Raw genomic sequence first — 12,917 nt, 5'->3', positions numbered from 1 at the left:
AGAAGTCCTAAAATCTGGGAGTCGGAAGGTTGCTTTCCTACCAGATGTTTTAGGGGAAAGTCTCTTTTCTTTTCTTTTCCAGCTTCTAGAGGCTACCTGCACTCCTTGGCCCTTGGCTCCCTATTACTTTGACATGGGCTTCTCTCATCACATCTCATCTCTGACCCTCCTGTCTCCCTCTTTCACTTATAAAGACTTGTGTGATTGCATTTACTCCATCTGGACACTCCAAAATAATTTCCCCGTTTCATAATCCTTGATTTAATCACATCTGCAAAGTACTTTTGGCCATTTAAGGTAACGTATTCACTGGTTCTAAGGATTGGGACATGGAGATCTTGGGGGGGTGCATTTTTCTGCCTATCTCAAGTTCCTTTGTAAATCAGTTCTCAAATTCTCTAATTTTGAGTGTGATTTATTTCTTGATGGGAACCTCAATAATACTAGGAGACCAATTTCCCTACTGTTTTTTAGGTTCCTTTTCCAATATTATTCTGTGTAAGTAGGAGAGAGACACCAACTAATAACAGTGGTTTCTTTATACCTGTTCCCACCATTACCAATATGGTTTAAGCTCATTTTATTCTTAGTGTTATATCCTCCAATCATCAGTTTTGGGTTTTTTTCCCCAAGTCATACTACATATATCTCTAAGAATAATATTCCCAAAGTAAAGCTATTTTTAGCAAACACTAAAAATAAACCTAAAATCCAGCATCCTTGGATTGATATACTAAGCCAACTCATTGTAGGCAACTACTCCAACACTACATTTACTTTAAAAAATATTTTTAATATAGAATTCTATTATCCAGAAATTTGGATTTTATCGAATGAGTATAAGGCCTTCCTATCTCCACAATCCTGCTTATTTTTGCTAAAAATAACGTATTGTTTCTAAGGTACATTTTCAGTACCTTCTCAGATAAATTCAGATAGAAGGGAATCCTCTACCTTCTAAATTTCTGTAGGATTTAGGCATCATTTGTGGTTTTTATTGCAATTCATAATGTAGTTAGTTCTATTTTTATATCTATACCTAGATTTCAAATTACAGAATCTTTGTATAGTTAAGTTTTATATATCTCTTACTATAGAACATAGAGGATATATATGCAGTTCTTACATAGTTTTCTTTTTTTCCCAAGGTACTTGACTATTTAAAAGTACTAAAGTAGGCACTCTGAGAATGTAGCTGCATATCTTGGTGAATACAATGTTCTGTTGTGTTGGATTTTCTTATATAATGAATTTCCAATATAAGCATTAAACTAGGAGTTTTTTTCCCTAATTCATTGCCTAAAGTTCATCGATTGAATCATGGTTAGCTGGCCTAGCTGATAGCATAAGAAGTCATACAAAAACTAATAAGACCTAAATAAAGGTGAAAATTATATCATGCTTCTGTATGGTGATTCTTATACAGAAGCTTAACAGAAAGTTTATGGTATTTTGAGTAAAATGTGAAGTCTTGAATTAGCCAGGTTCGGTGTTGATTCTGGTTTTGCTGCTTATACAGTATACTACCTTGCTATGTGGCTTAATATCTATGAGCTTCAATTTATTTATTTATTGTTATTATTTTTTTGGAACTATAGTGCTTTTATTACCAGAATGTACAAAACATTGGTCCCTTTATAATTCTGCAATACTGCCTCAGATTCCCACAGTTTCAAACAACTTGTCTTTTAAATTTCCATAACATCCGTTTAGCATAAATGATTTTGTTGCTGTTCACAGTAGAAGACAGTCTTTAGCTTTGATGGTTCAGACCTAATTAAACAGAAATGGCTAACTTTGGGCCTAAGATAAATGTGGTATAGAAAGAAGAGCACGGATCCCTACCAATACACATAAACCATACTCCATTCAAATAGTCCTGGGACCTTACTGAACGGACTTTCAAATAAGTAAGCCTCCCATTAAAAAACATTTTAAAATGTACTGTCTGATAAACTCAAAATACAAAAAATGCAGTATCACCAATTATGTGCATTTTCTAGGATTCGTTTTAAAATTCAGGCTAATGTTTAACAATAGCATTTTAGTTAAATTATGGCATTGGAAAAGGTTATACTTCTGAGGAAGGATCACATAAACATGCTTCTTGGGAGAAGATATGTTTGGAAAACAACAGTAATGAATAATATTGCTTTAACATTTCTAAAATCACATAAAAATGATCATCTTTGATTGCCATTTCAGTAAGTTTCGATACAGGGTATGTTACTGTCCACTTACTAGTAACCAAAACACACATAGAAGACTTGTAACAAATATTCAGAATCTATTATTTTCATGAGCTAAACATTTCTGAGACTTTAAGATTCATGTTTGAACATACAGTACTGCAATGTTGGCTACATAAAATACAATAAATAGAAGATCTTTTTCAGAGGAAGTTCAATCATCAGAGGCTGTATTGCATTTAAGGATTTAACACTGGCTATATACAGAAGGGAAAGCATTTCACTTTGAAATTCTTTACATTACTGGAGCTCTCATTTTAATATGGCAACATATAGCAGCTTACCATTCTGACACTTAAAAATCAAGAGGAATAGTGCTACTCTTTTATCCTTCGGTTCCCAGTGACAAATAATGCAGTAATTACACCTCTGGTTTTCAGTTCCTCTCGAATGACATTTATTAACAGAGAGAAACCCGATGCTTTAGCTGAAATTTGGCAGCCCAAGAAGTGCACTAACTGCTCCAGAACATCCCTCATGGTCTAGAAACAGTGCTTTCAGTTGACCTTTTGACCAGTAATCCAGGACATATGCCAAAAGTTTCATCGAGAGAGAATTGTTACGTAAAGTTCCAACGAAGACAACTCTTTATTTTCTCATTAACAGCACACATTCGTGCCACAGAACCAATGTTGTTGGTGATAGTAACTAACGTAGCTCTTGCTAGATCTTCTTTACCAACAGATTCTCGCTTCTTCTTATAAATCATATTCCCAAAACTAGATGCTACAGCCCAGCCAGACAGACCAAATCTCTCAAAATCTCCTCTGTAAATATCACGGACCAGCTTGTCAGCTTGGGTGCTCTCACCTTTGGATGCCATTTCAAGAGCCTCTTCAAAACTTTCACAGCCAGTCAATAAACTACATAAACCCAGAAAGGTACCCCCTCCAAGGCTTGTTCCAGTTACTCGTTTATGTCTTTGGAATGGACTGCTAAAATATTGACCCCGGAACCAATGATCACTACCAGCAGTGGTTAGGGATCAGCCAGGTTGAAAGGCATCTTTTGGCATCTCTCAGGTTCTGAGGCCTTAGCAAAATAATAGCACTCTGCTTGTCCATTGAAACTGACAGAATCTATGTACAGCAAGCCCTTTACAAGGCAGTCAGGTTCATCCAGTTTGTGCAGGTGGAGGTTTCCAACTGTGCGAAAACCGTTTTCAAACTTGTCAGCACCACCTCCTGTAGCACGTAGCACTGTGTGTAGTGTTGAGAAGTTTTTCGCTCTTCCCCTTTGGATAAAAGCAGGTAGGTCCTGGGTTGGAAATCTGATAAAGTGTAGGTTCCCTCTCCGGCCAAATAGTGTTAAATCTTTTAGTTCAAGGCATGCAGCCCGAATACCAGTGGATCCACAGGCTACATTAGAAGTCAGATATTTTCAGATACTTTTTAAGCTCTCAACTTCTTCTTGTTCTTCCTTTGCTGTGATATCGATAGGTTCAAAATATGAGAGCTTTACTAGAGTTCCTCCGATGTCCATGCCAAACCATGGGAAAGAGGGCTTCTTGGCATCCTTGATCTTCATGGCGTCGGCCTGAGCGGCCAGAGGTAGCCTCGGGCCCTCCCCTGGGGCCGGGCGGGGCGGGGGCACCTGAGATGAGGCCCGGCCCAGGGGGCGGCCCCCCTACGCCCGCGAGGGGCGGCCCAGACCGAGGGAGCAGGGGAAGCGGGGAGGGGGCCCCCGCCGCCGCCGCCGCTCCAAACAAAAGGCCCCGGTCCCCCGAGCCGCCGCCCAATTTATCTATTATTTACACGTAGGATTTTTGAGGACTGAGTTACACATAGGTTTGTTGAGAAAATAGTATATGTGAAATAGCTTTTTCAGTGTTCACTAAATTTATGTTTTAAGAAATCTTAAAAGCAAGAAATGAATATACCAAACCGCAAATCTGATTTTCAGGACTATATAGAAAATCTTCCACCAGAGCCCTTCTCACATGAGCCTAAGAAATATGTGATCTAACTTATAACGGGGGAAAAGGTATCGTGTAAATAGTTTTATGAGACCAGGTTTGTTTCAGTTGTTGTGGTTTTGTGTCTAAATGAAGGACTGAAGTCCATTTTTGCCTCCTTGGAATCAACAAGAAAAATCAACAAGGAAAATCACATGGTCATATTGGGGAGAGTTTTCCTTCCCCATCAGAAGAACCTGTTTTGACATTAAAGTTCTCTCATTAGATCTGAACCACTCTCCTTCATTCACCTCCCTCTGTTCAGAAAAATACTCCTGTCGTAGATCTCAAAGAAATCAGGTTTCATCTGAAGCAGAATAAATAATTTAAGAAACTGGATTATTTTAAGAGAAAATTGGTTTGGCATAGTAAATGATATTAGTAAGAAAGTAAAAGTATCTTATTGTACCTACCCAAACTTTCAGACTTCCCATGATAAATATTCTTCTAAAATTATTAACTTTATTCAGAAATCACATTTCTTTTATAAACATTTCTTTGTAAAACACCAAACTATCTTCAGTTTGCTCTGAATCACTGTTGTCCTACCTAGAGTCTAAATAATTTGCCAATGAATACATTATAACGTAAGTATTATAGAGTACAGTGAATTATAATGGCTTGTGTCACAATAGAAGGTAAGTGTTCCATCCCATTCACGTTGCAATTTGACAACTTCCTGAAGCAGTTGTTGACAAAATAGCACGTATGAAAGGAAGCTTACTTACCCTTTAGCCCTTTGGTACAATCAAAAGAACACAACTGTTTAACAAGGGAAGAATTAAAGTTTGAACAGCAGTGCTCTGTCTGGGGGGAATTCTAGTATTGCTTATGAAAGATATTCAGGGAGACACCTATAAAAACACAAGTCGACTGAAGTTTGTAAATTAATTTAGCAATTGCTATGACAAAGCTAAGGGCATGGAGCTAGCTAATAAAATGTGTCCGTCATGGAGGCTTTAAATAAAAGTGGAAGAGAGCAGTTATTGTAGACTTTAATGGTGCTGCAATATTTAATCTTTTCTTCCAGACATGACCTTGTATAATAAATCCCAGGTTGTTTTCTGAGAAAGGAGAACTTATTACAGCTATACAGCTGTCATATTTCCAATATTTTTCTCTTTTACCTTTATGTCAAATGTTTTCTGGATTTTTAAATTCATATGATAATAAAACCATTAGAGTTTTATTCTCTTTATGGAGAGATGGAAGTACACACATTAAACAGAGGATATGAACAAAGTCTTAAATTTTCCACAAGCTATATTAAAAATGATTTCCTCTGGAAAAATAGATACCCACTTAGGTATACGAATAACTGTAAATTAAAAAATGGATTAAATTTCACAGGCTATCTATTTACCAATTTAACAAAACAAATATAAGTATATGCTTTGTTTCCACTTCAGTAAAATCTATTGATATGATAATTAAATGATGGCCTGATATTTTATTTCAACCTAAACTAAGCTTTCATATTTCCAACAATACGTATTATAACACAGAAGATAAATAAGGCTGCCACCTGCAAATCATTATAGTTTAAAAATAGTCAATAGTCCTATCAAGGTAAAATATTTAGAATAATTTTAAATATACCAAATACTCATGCACACATAAACAGATACATACACATACATAAACATATATGTATATATGTGAGAAACACACATCTTAAGGATAATCTTGGAGAGTTTTAATTAGTAAAGAGTAGTATTTGCCTTACAGAGATTCTTTTATTTTTATACCAGAAGATACATCCTTTAGAAGCAATTTTGGTTTTCAACTCTGGATCTCAGAATTTCAGAGTTGGAAAAGTAAATGTCTTTAATGCCTTTTAAAGTAAATGTATTTAATCCCATTACATACTAGGGCTTCAGTTGTCTCTATCATATTTGCATCAGAGGTCAACCTGCTTTTCCTGGTCCAGTGCATCCCAAGGCCACTTGGTCTATCGTTGTACATCTCAGAGCGTTGGGCATTTTTCCCTTGACGCATGCCTCCTCCTCTACATTCTTTATGTCAATTAGATTATCATCTGGTCAGAGCTGCTGTTGAATGTCCATCCTCCTTATTATAGACATTAATCTAAAGATAGTTAATATATATTCTGAGTTACAGATCTAGAAAGCAAGGCAATTGTCTGTTCTCTGCTGAATTGTCACCCATATGCCACTTTAGTAGCTGTAATTGAAAAGTGTAATGAACATGTACCTCTTCAGCTTGTTGGATTGCAATAGATATATATGCACGCATATATGTCTCTCTATGTGTATATATGTGTGTATACATATCAGTATGTATTATATAATATATATAATATGTACTATATATTATATGAATCAACCCTTCTCCCTTAATATTTATTCTTTATTTTTATTTAGTTTTAAGGATGTAGCTGTAGTAAGAGTATATGTAAATGATAATCAACAGATGAAGGAGTTTTTATTACCTAATGTCTAACGGCCTTAAAACTGTCATTAGTGCTGCCTGTTTGTACTGTGTTTCTAATTCATACTTATACATGTAATTGTGTGTAGCTGAAGACTGCCAACTTAAGATATCATTCACCTTTAGTGGAAAACGTACACTCATATTCCCCTTTTATTTTCTTATCTTTTATTATTGACCCGGTGAAATTCATTGCCTAATTTTACCCTTACTATGAATGCCCACCGTACCTAACAAAGGGATGAAGTAGAAGCTCTAAAACACAAACATTCCCGTTTTCTTTTTCTTTTTTTTCACAGTGGGGTAGTATTGCAGTTGAACTCTTGATCCATCTCTAAAGTCCAACTGCCTGCATTCACTGGGAACATGGTCAACGGGATAAAAAGTGACCATAGATGTGCTATAGACTGGGAGTCACCCACTCTGATTAGAATTTTGAGTAATGAGGAGGAGACAGTCATGAGGAGATTTAGTATCAGGTTTTTCTAGAAGGAGGAAACCACAACACATGCAAAGGCCACGGAAAGGAAATAACCTAGGTGTGTATGAGTATCAGAAAGAGGTTCATAGACTGCAGTTTGGTGTGTGAGGGGCAGAGGGCTAGGAGGTGAGGTGGGAGAATGAAGCATGGGTCTTCTCTGTTCTCTCTTCTAGCTGTGGGAAGAAGTGTGGATTTATTTCAAGGCAGTGGAATGCAGCCGGAGGGTTTTTAAGAGAGGAAAGAGCAATCTGATGTGTGTGGTAAAATCTCACACTGACTGCTGTGTGGAGAATGGATTATAGGAGTGGAAACGAGAAGGCAAAGACGAGCATTAAGAAGCAGTTCCAGTTATCCTGATGTGAGGGAGTGGTGTCTTGGTTAGAAAGTCAGAGGATATATTTGGCAACATCAATTTACTTGGGAACATTTCTCCAGAAGAAAATCTCAGCCTTAGTAATTTAATTAGTGTATGATGCTAATTAATGCATTACACCGTGGTCCTGCTGCACAGGGTGAGAGGTTAGAAGGATGAGCAAGGTTCAACACAGCCTTTGACAACTGGTATTAGTATATCAGACTGTGGCTATATGACATCATGTCACATATCTAAGATTTGAATGGCATAATATACAGGATTTTATATTTTTTCCCTCATTCTATTTTCTTCCACAAACAGAATGGTTTATTTTCACCCTGAAACACATAGTGGCAGTTGCAACCAGTTTGAAAGTTTCAGCAATCCTGGGAGGAATGGAAAAGCAGAACTTTGGAAAATAAACGGAAATGTTTTGAGTATTCTCACAACGTTATAAGGTTGTAGGGGAAGAAAATAGTCACTTCTTATAAGAACAGTAGTTTGGTTACTGATCATTAAATTACAAGTTTCCAAGTGATGGGTATTAAAATCTTGTAGGTAATATTGATTTGGATATAACTTTAATAACGATGATTGATAGTATTGTAAGTGAATAAAAATATTCATTCACCTATACATTTCCTAGGAAAAACAGGAGTTGATTGTTCTGTTTGTTTCCACAGACATTTATTGAGCATTTATTAAATATCAGTGCTAGACAGGGCCATCAAGGATTTTACAGTTCTTTGAGGGGCTGTAGATATGTAACCTGAGCATTTGAATATAATGTGGAAAGGGATTAAAAAAATAAAGGAAGACAAAAGAGTACCCCAGGGCACAGCGATTAAGACAATTGTTCCAACCTCTACTTTCAGGGAGGACTTGGTAGAAGAGATGGTGCCTGAGTTGACTAAAGAAATGAGTAAGAGTAGCAGGTGAGGAAAAGTGGTAAGGGCTTCCCTGACAGGGGGCAGCATAAGTAAAAGAAGGGTGACCTGAAAAGTACGTTGTGGAAAATAAAATGACAGATAATTACGTAGTATCAGAGAATGCTTAGCAGCGGTGAGATTTGATGCTGTAAAAGTATCTGAGGAGGAATTTGTGTTCATTGACTTCATTCTGTCTGTGATAGGGATTCTCTGAAGAGTTACATGCAGGTGAAGTTTCAAGGATATATTAATATCCACCCATAGAGAAAATTAAAAATCATATTATCATTAAGCAGTGCTTTTACATATAATTTACACTATATTAATCATGGCCAAGTCTACACAAAAGCTTGGAACATGTATATTTAATAATAATGACTGAAATGTATATATGCATATGCATATATAGTTATATACACACGTGTATAAAAATTTATAAACATGCATATGCATACATTTTTTGAGATTAGAAATAGATGGTGAACTCTGCCCCAAATTCTTTACATAACTTTTTTGTGTCTCCATATAACATTGTAGTTGATGATCTTTTTACACTATTCATAGCTGCCAAAGCTGTTTCTTAAATATGTGTAAGCTATAGTTAAAGGGGATTAGCTATAAAATTCTAGAGATAGGAATCCTGCTCATGCTGAGTTCACTCTAAATCTAGCATTTGCTAGATTTAGATTTGCTATGGCTTCTTAATTTACCAGACATTCAATAGCAGTACTTAGTGTATTAGTTTGCGAGAGCTGATGTACCACAAACTGGGTGGTTGCTTCAATGAAACTTTCAGAGACAGAGTTAAATAGGCAAGTAGGACTTTATTCAGGACTGTCACAATAAGGATGACGGATTGAACTCAACTCTGTTGAAACAAAAAGCAGGAGAGTTTTCCACACCAGAGTAGCTCGTGGAAAAGTACTAGACGACAGTAGAGGGTAGGTTGGTGAATGTGATTTGGTCATCAGTGTTTGCCAGTTGGCGCTTTCTAAAGTCTGGCCCCTGCTCCCCAAAAGAGGCTGGGGATGTTAGAACCTATCTTTATTCTTGGTGCTTACACTTCAGAAGGGTGGCTTCCAGGTCCTTGAGAAAGATACTCCTGGCTTGTGAAAGTGGCAAGAAGAAGGGAGAAGATTTACGTCTCAAAGGGGTAGGGAAGGAATTCCTAATTGCCAGTTTTCTAAAATAAATGTGCTAAGATAAGGAAGCTCAGGGGCCTGTAGTCAGGAAGAAACCTGTTTAAAATTTAGTCAAGCGGAGGAGAACCTTAAGGACCTGTCATTCAGCTTAAACAACAGACGTTTCTCATCTCACAGTTCTAGAGGCTAGAAGTGTGAGATCAAGGTGTTAGTAGCATTGGTTCCTTCTTAGGGCTGTGAAGGAGAATCTATTCCAGGCCTTTCTCTTAGGTGGTTTGCTGGCAATCTTTGGTGTTTTTTGGCTTCTGCTGCATTATCCTGATCTCTGCCTTCATCTTCACGTGGTGTTCTTCCCCTGTGCCTATGTCCAAATATCCCCTTTTAACAAGGACACTGGACTTAATTGGATTTGGTGTCCACCCTCCTCCAGCGTGACCTCATCTTGACTAATGATACCTGCAACAGTCCTATTTTCAAATAATGTCACATTCTGAGGCACTGGGGGTTAGGACATCAAATTATAAACACAGTTCAACCCTTAACACCGAGTATGTATGAGTTAAAGGACACATTTAATAACCCAAATGGTTCCAGACACATTGAGAATTAACACCTAAATAGATTCCCGCTGCAATGTATGACTATGAGTCATCTGGGTTCAGTTATAATGAAATGTAGTGTTTATTATAACTGATGTTTATATTAGTTATAATATTATACATATATAATATATAACATTATACATGTATAGTCTCTGATTAATAAACTCTTAATTTTAGAGAGACTGCCTACCAATAAATGTTCAGTATTAACCACTTAGTAAAATTTTCGTGGTTATGTCTGAAAATGGAGAGTAGTTTTCCCCTGCCATATATTTAATATTTGTATATGAATATTTTATTATTAGGTGCTTTAAAACTCTGACTTGATTTTTACAGGATTTTGGCTTATGCAGTTAAATCCCAATTAATGCATATGAGGTACTTTTCCAATTAAAAGTAAAGTCAAGAAAGAAAAAAACATGTTTAATTTTCCCAGCTATATAGGCTTCTTAGTTTAATTCAAATAATATTGATCAGAAAGGCGATGCCTATGTTATTTCAGTGAAATACTTTGTATCTCTTTGTAAGTATTATTGTGCTTGTTATTTTGAGTTCACACAGGTTTTTATAAAAGTAAAGTGTGAGTCGTTCTATCATACTTAACTACAATGAAAAGCTGTTGCTTAAGCCTGTTTTATTTTTCTTCTCTGTGTCTAAGGGGTACTCAAGTTCAGTAGGAGATGAGAAAAGAACAAGGCGGTGATGGAGCTGCGGGAGGTAGAGCAGGAGGGTGTGACTGATTATGTCAACAGCAGAAGCAAACTTGAAGAGGAAGCGGGGAACAGAACAGAGCAGTTAAAGATGTTTCAGCACAACACAGTAGATGAAAACTGTTCTATAGAGGGGCGAACTGAGTGGGAAGAAAGGAAGTTTTTGATAAAAAAGAGAATAGTTTTCTCAAGTTTCTTAGAAAGGAAAAAGGAAAGTAAAATACCACTTTTGGAAGCAATTTGTGATATAGCAGTAATTGGATAGTCTTTAAAATAGGAAGCGGCAGTGATGTGGTAACTGTTTTTTGCCTAGGTTAATACGGTTATACCTAAATCAAGTTTCCTTTAAATAATTTAATTTAAAATGACTGAAATGAGACTTAAGAGTCTTAGCTGAAAAGCAGTTGGTATTGAAAGGGACAGGAGTTTAATACTGGATCACTGCAAGCCATGAGTAGAAAGTGAATGGAAGAGCCTTCTGGAAAGAGGAAATGTTGAGTCCAAGAAGGCCAGTGGATTTTGTTTATTCTTATATTGTAGTTTAAAGTGTTCACTCTTGTGTTGAAGTTTAAAGTGTTTATTTCAAGGTCTGTTACTGAAGTCCTTTGCTAAAAACAAAACATAGGGAAAATAGGGACTTCCCTGGTGGTCCAGTGGTTAAAACTTCGCCTTCCAATGCAGGGGGTGAGGGTTCCGTCCCTGGTTGGGGAGCTAAGATCCTACCTGCCTCGCGACCAAAAACCAAAACGTAAAGCAAGCAATATTGTAACAAATTCAATAAAGACTTCAAAAATGGTCCACATCAAAAAAAAAAAGGGAAAATAAAATCCAAAAAACTGGTATCTGGTCCTGGCCTAACATGGACTCCTTAGCCTGTATATTTTTTTTATTTAGCAAGGTGGTTTTCTTAATATGTATAAACAAATTAGACTTCCAGAGCACTGGCCTGATTGAGACTATTTGACAATGCTTGTAGTATACTACTCTTTAAAGAGCTACATGGATTGTTTATACCACATTAGATCCTGGGCTTTTTCTCTAAAGTATCTTGATCTTTCTGAATTTCATAAAATTAGTTTAGAAAACAGTAGAATCATTGTTCAGTCATTCATCATGGGTTTTGCTGATGAAGGTTTTGCTTCACTTTGAAATGGTCTGGTCTGGATATGTATGGAAGTTGCTTAGCTAAGCAAATATTGGGGGATAAAAAAGCTCAGGCAAGTATTAGTTAATGAATAACATGAAACATCTGAGTCTGAACTACTGTGGGACAACAACAGCAGATGGAACTACTTCATAGTTAAATATGAATATGGGGCAAGTCCTGCTTGACAACCTGAGGATCAGCAGAGCCTGATAAATATTTCCTAAAGTATTCATTTGTGATCATTTAATCTTTGTATAAATGAGGATTAGATGGCAGTTTTTAGATGTTGAAGCGGGTGATGTTCTTTTTAGGCGACTGTGCTATGATATCTTAAATGCGTGATACTTTTGGGAGACCAAGAGTATTTTCAGTAGGACATTTTAATGTTTGGTGGTTTCAGAGAGTATTAGATTCCAAATCCAGATTATATGACTAAATCTCAGGGGAATAGTTTGAGATTGGAACAGTTGTGCTTAAATACATGTGTATTAAGTTCATATTGTAGAGTCAAGCTCTTACTGATTTCTAATAATGATGATTTCATCTTATTGTTGAATCGTGTGATGGTCCATGTTTGAAAAAGAAAGGGGGGAATCTAAAGTCTTACAGTTTTATATAGAGAGATAAGAAACAGGAAATGTATATTTAGATATTGAATTAACTCTACAGTCAGATACAGACTTTTCAAACATAGAAGAAATGTATATGCATGATACGTGTATATTTTACAGAGTAAGACTCTTCATCAGAGTCTTACATAAGTCTTACTCTTCATAAGAAGAAGGTGTTAAAAGGCCTGTGAAACTTTGATGAAAAATATTGTCATTTTAATATGTGAGTTTTATGAAGTTCCCCTTCTCTCCAGTGTTTTTATTTTTTTTATCATTTCTCTTTAGT

At 36.4% G+C, this 12,917-nt stretch overlaps 1 pseudogene; it reads right to left on the bottom strand.

Moving 5' to 3' along the window:
* Positions 1 to 2,672: 2,672 nt before the first annotated feature.
* On the bottom strand, positions 2,673 to 3,804 carry LOC137210973 (pantothenate kinase 3 pseudogene; annotated as a pseudogene).
* Between the last annotated feature and the right edge of the window lie 9,113 nt (positions 3,805 to 12,917).

This window comes from Pseudorca crassidens, chromosome 18 (genome assembly GCF_039906515.1).
Source record: "Pseudorca crassidens isolate mPseCra1 chromosome 18, mPseCra1.hap1, whole genome shotgun sequence".
In the NCBI taxonomy this organism is placed as follows: domain Eukaryota; kingdom Metazoa; phylum Chordata; class Mammalia; order Artiodactyla; family Delphinidae; genus Pseudorca; species Pseudorca crassidens.
The sequence above is the reverse complement of the archived record's forward strand: the minus strand, read 5'-3'. Positions and strand labels throughout refer to the sequence as shown.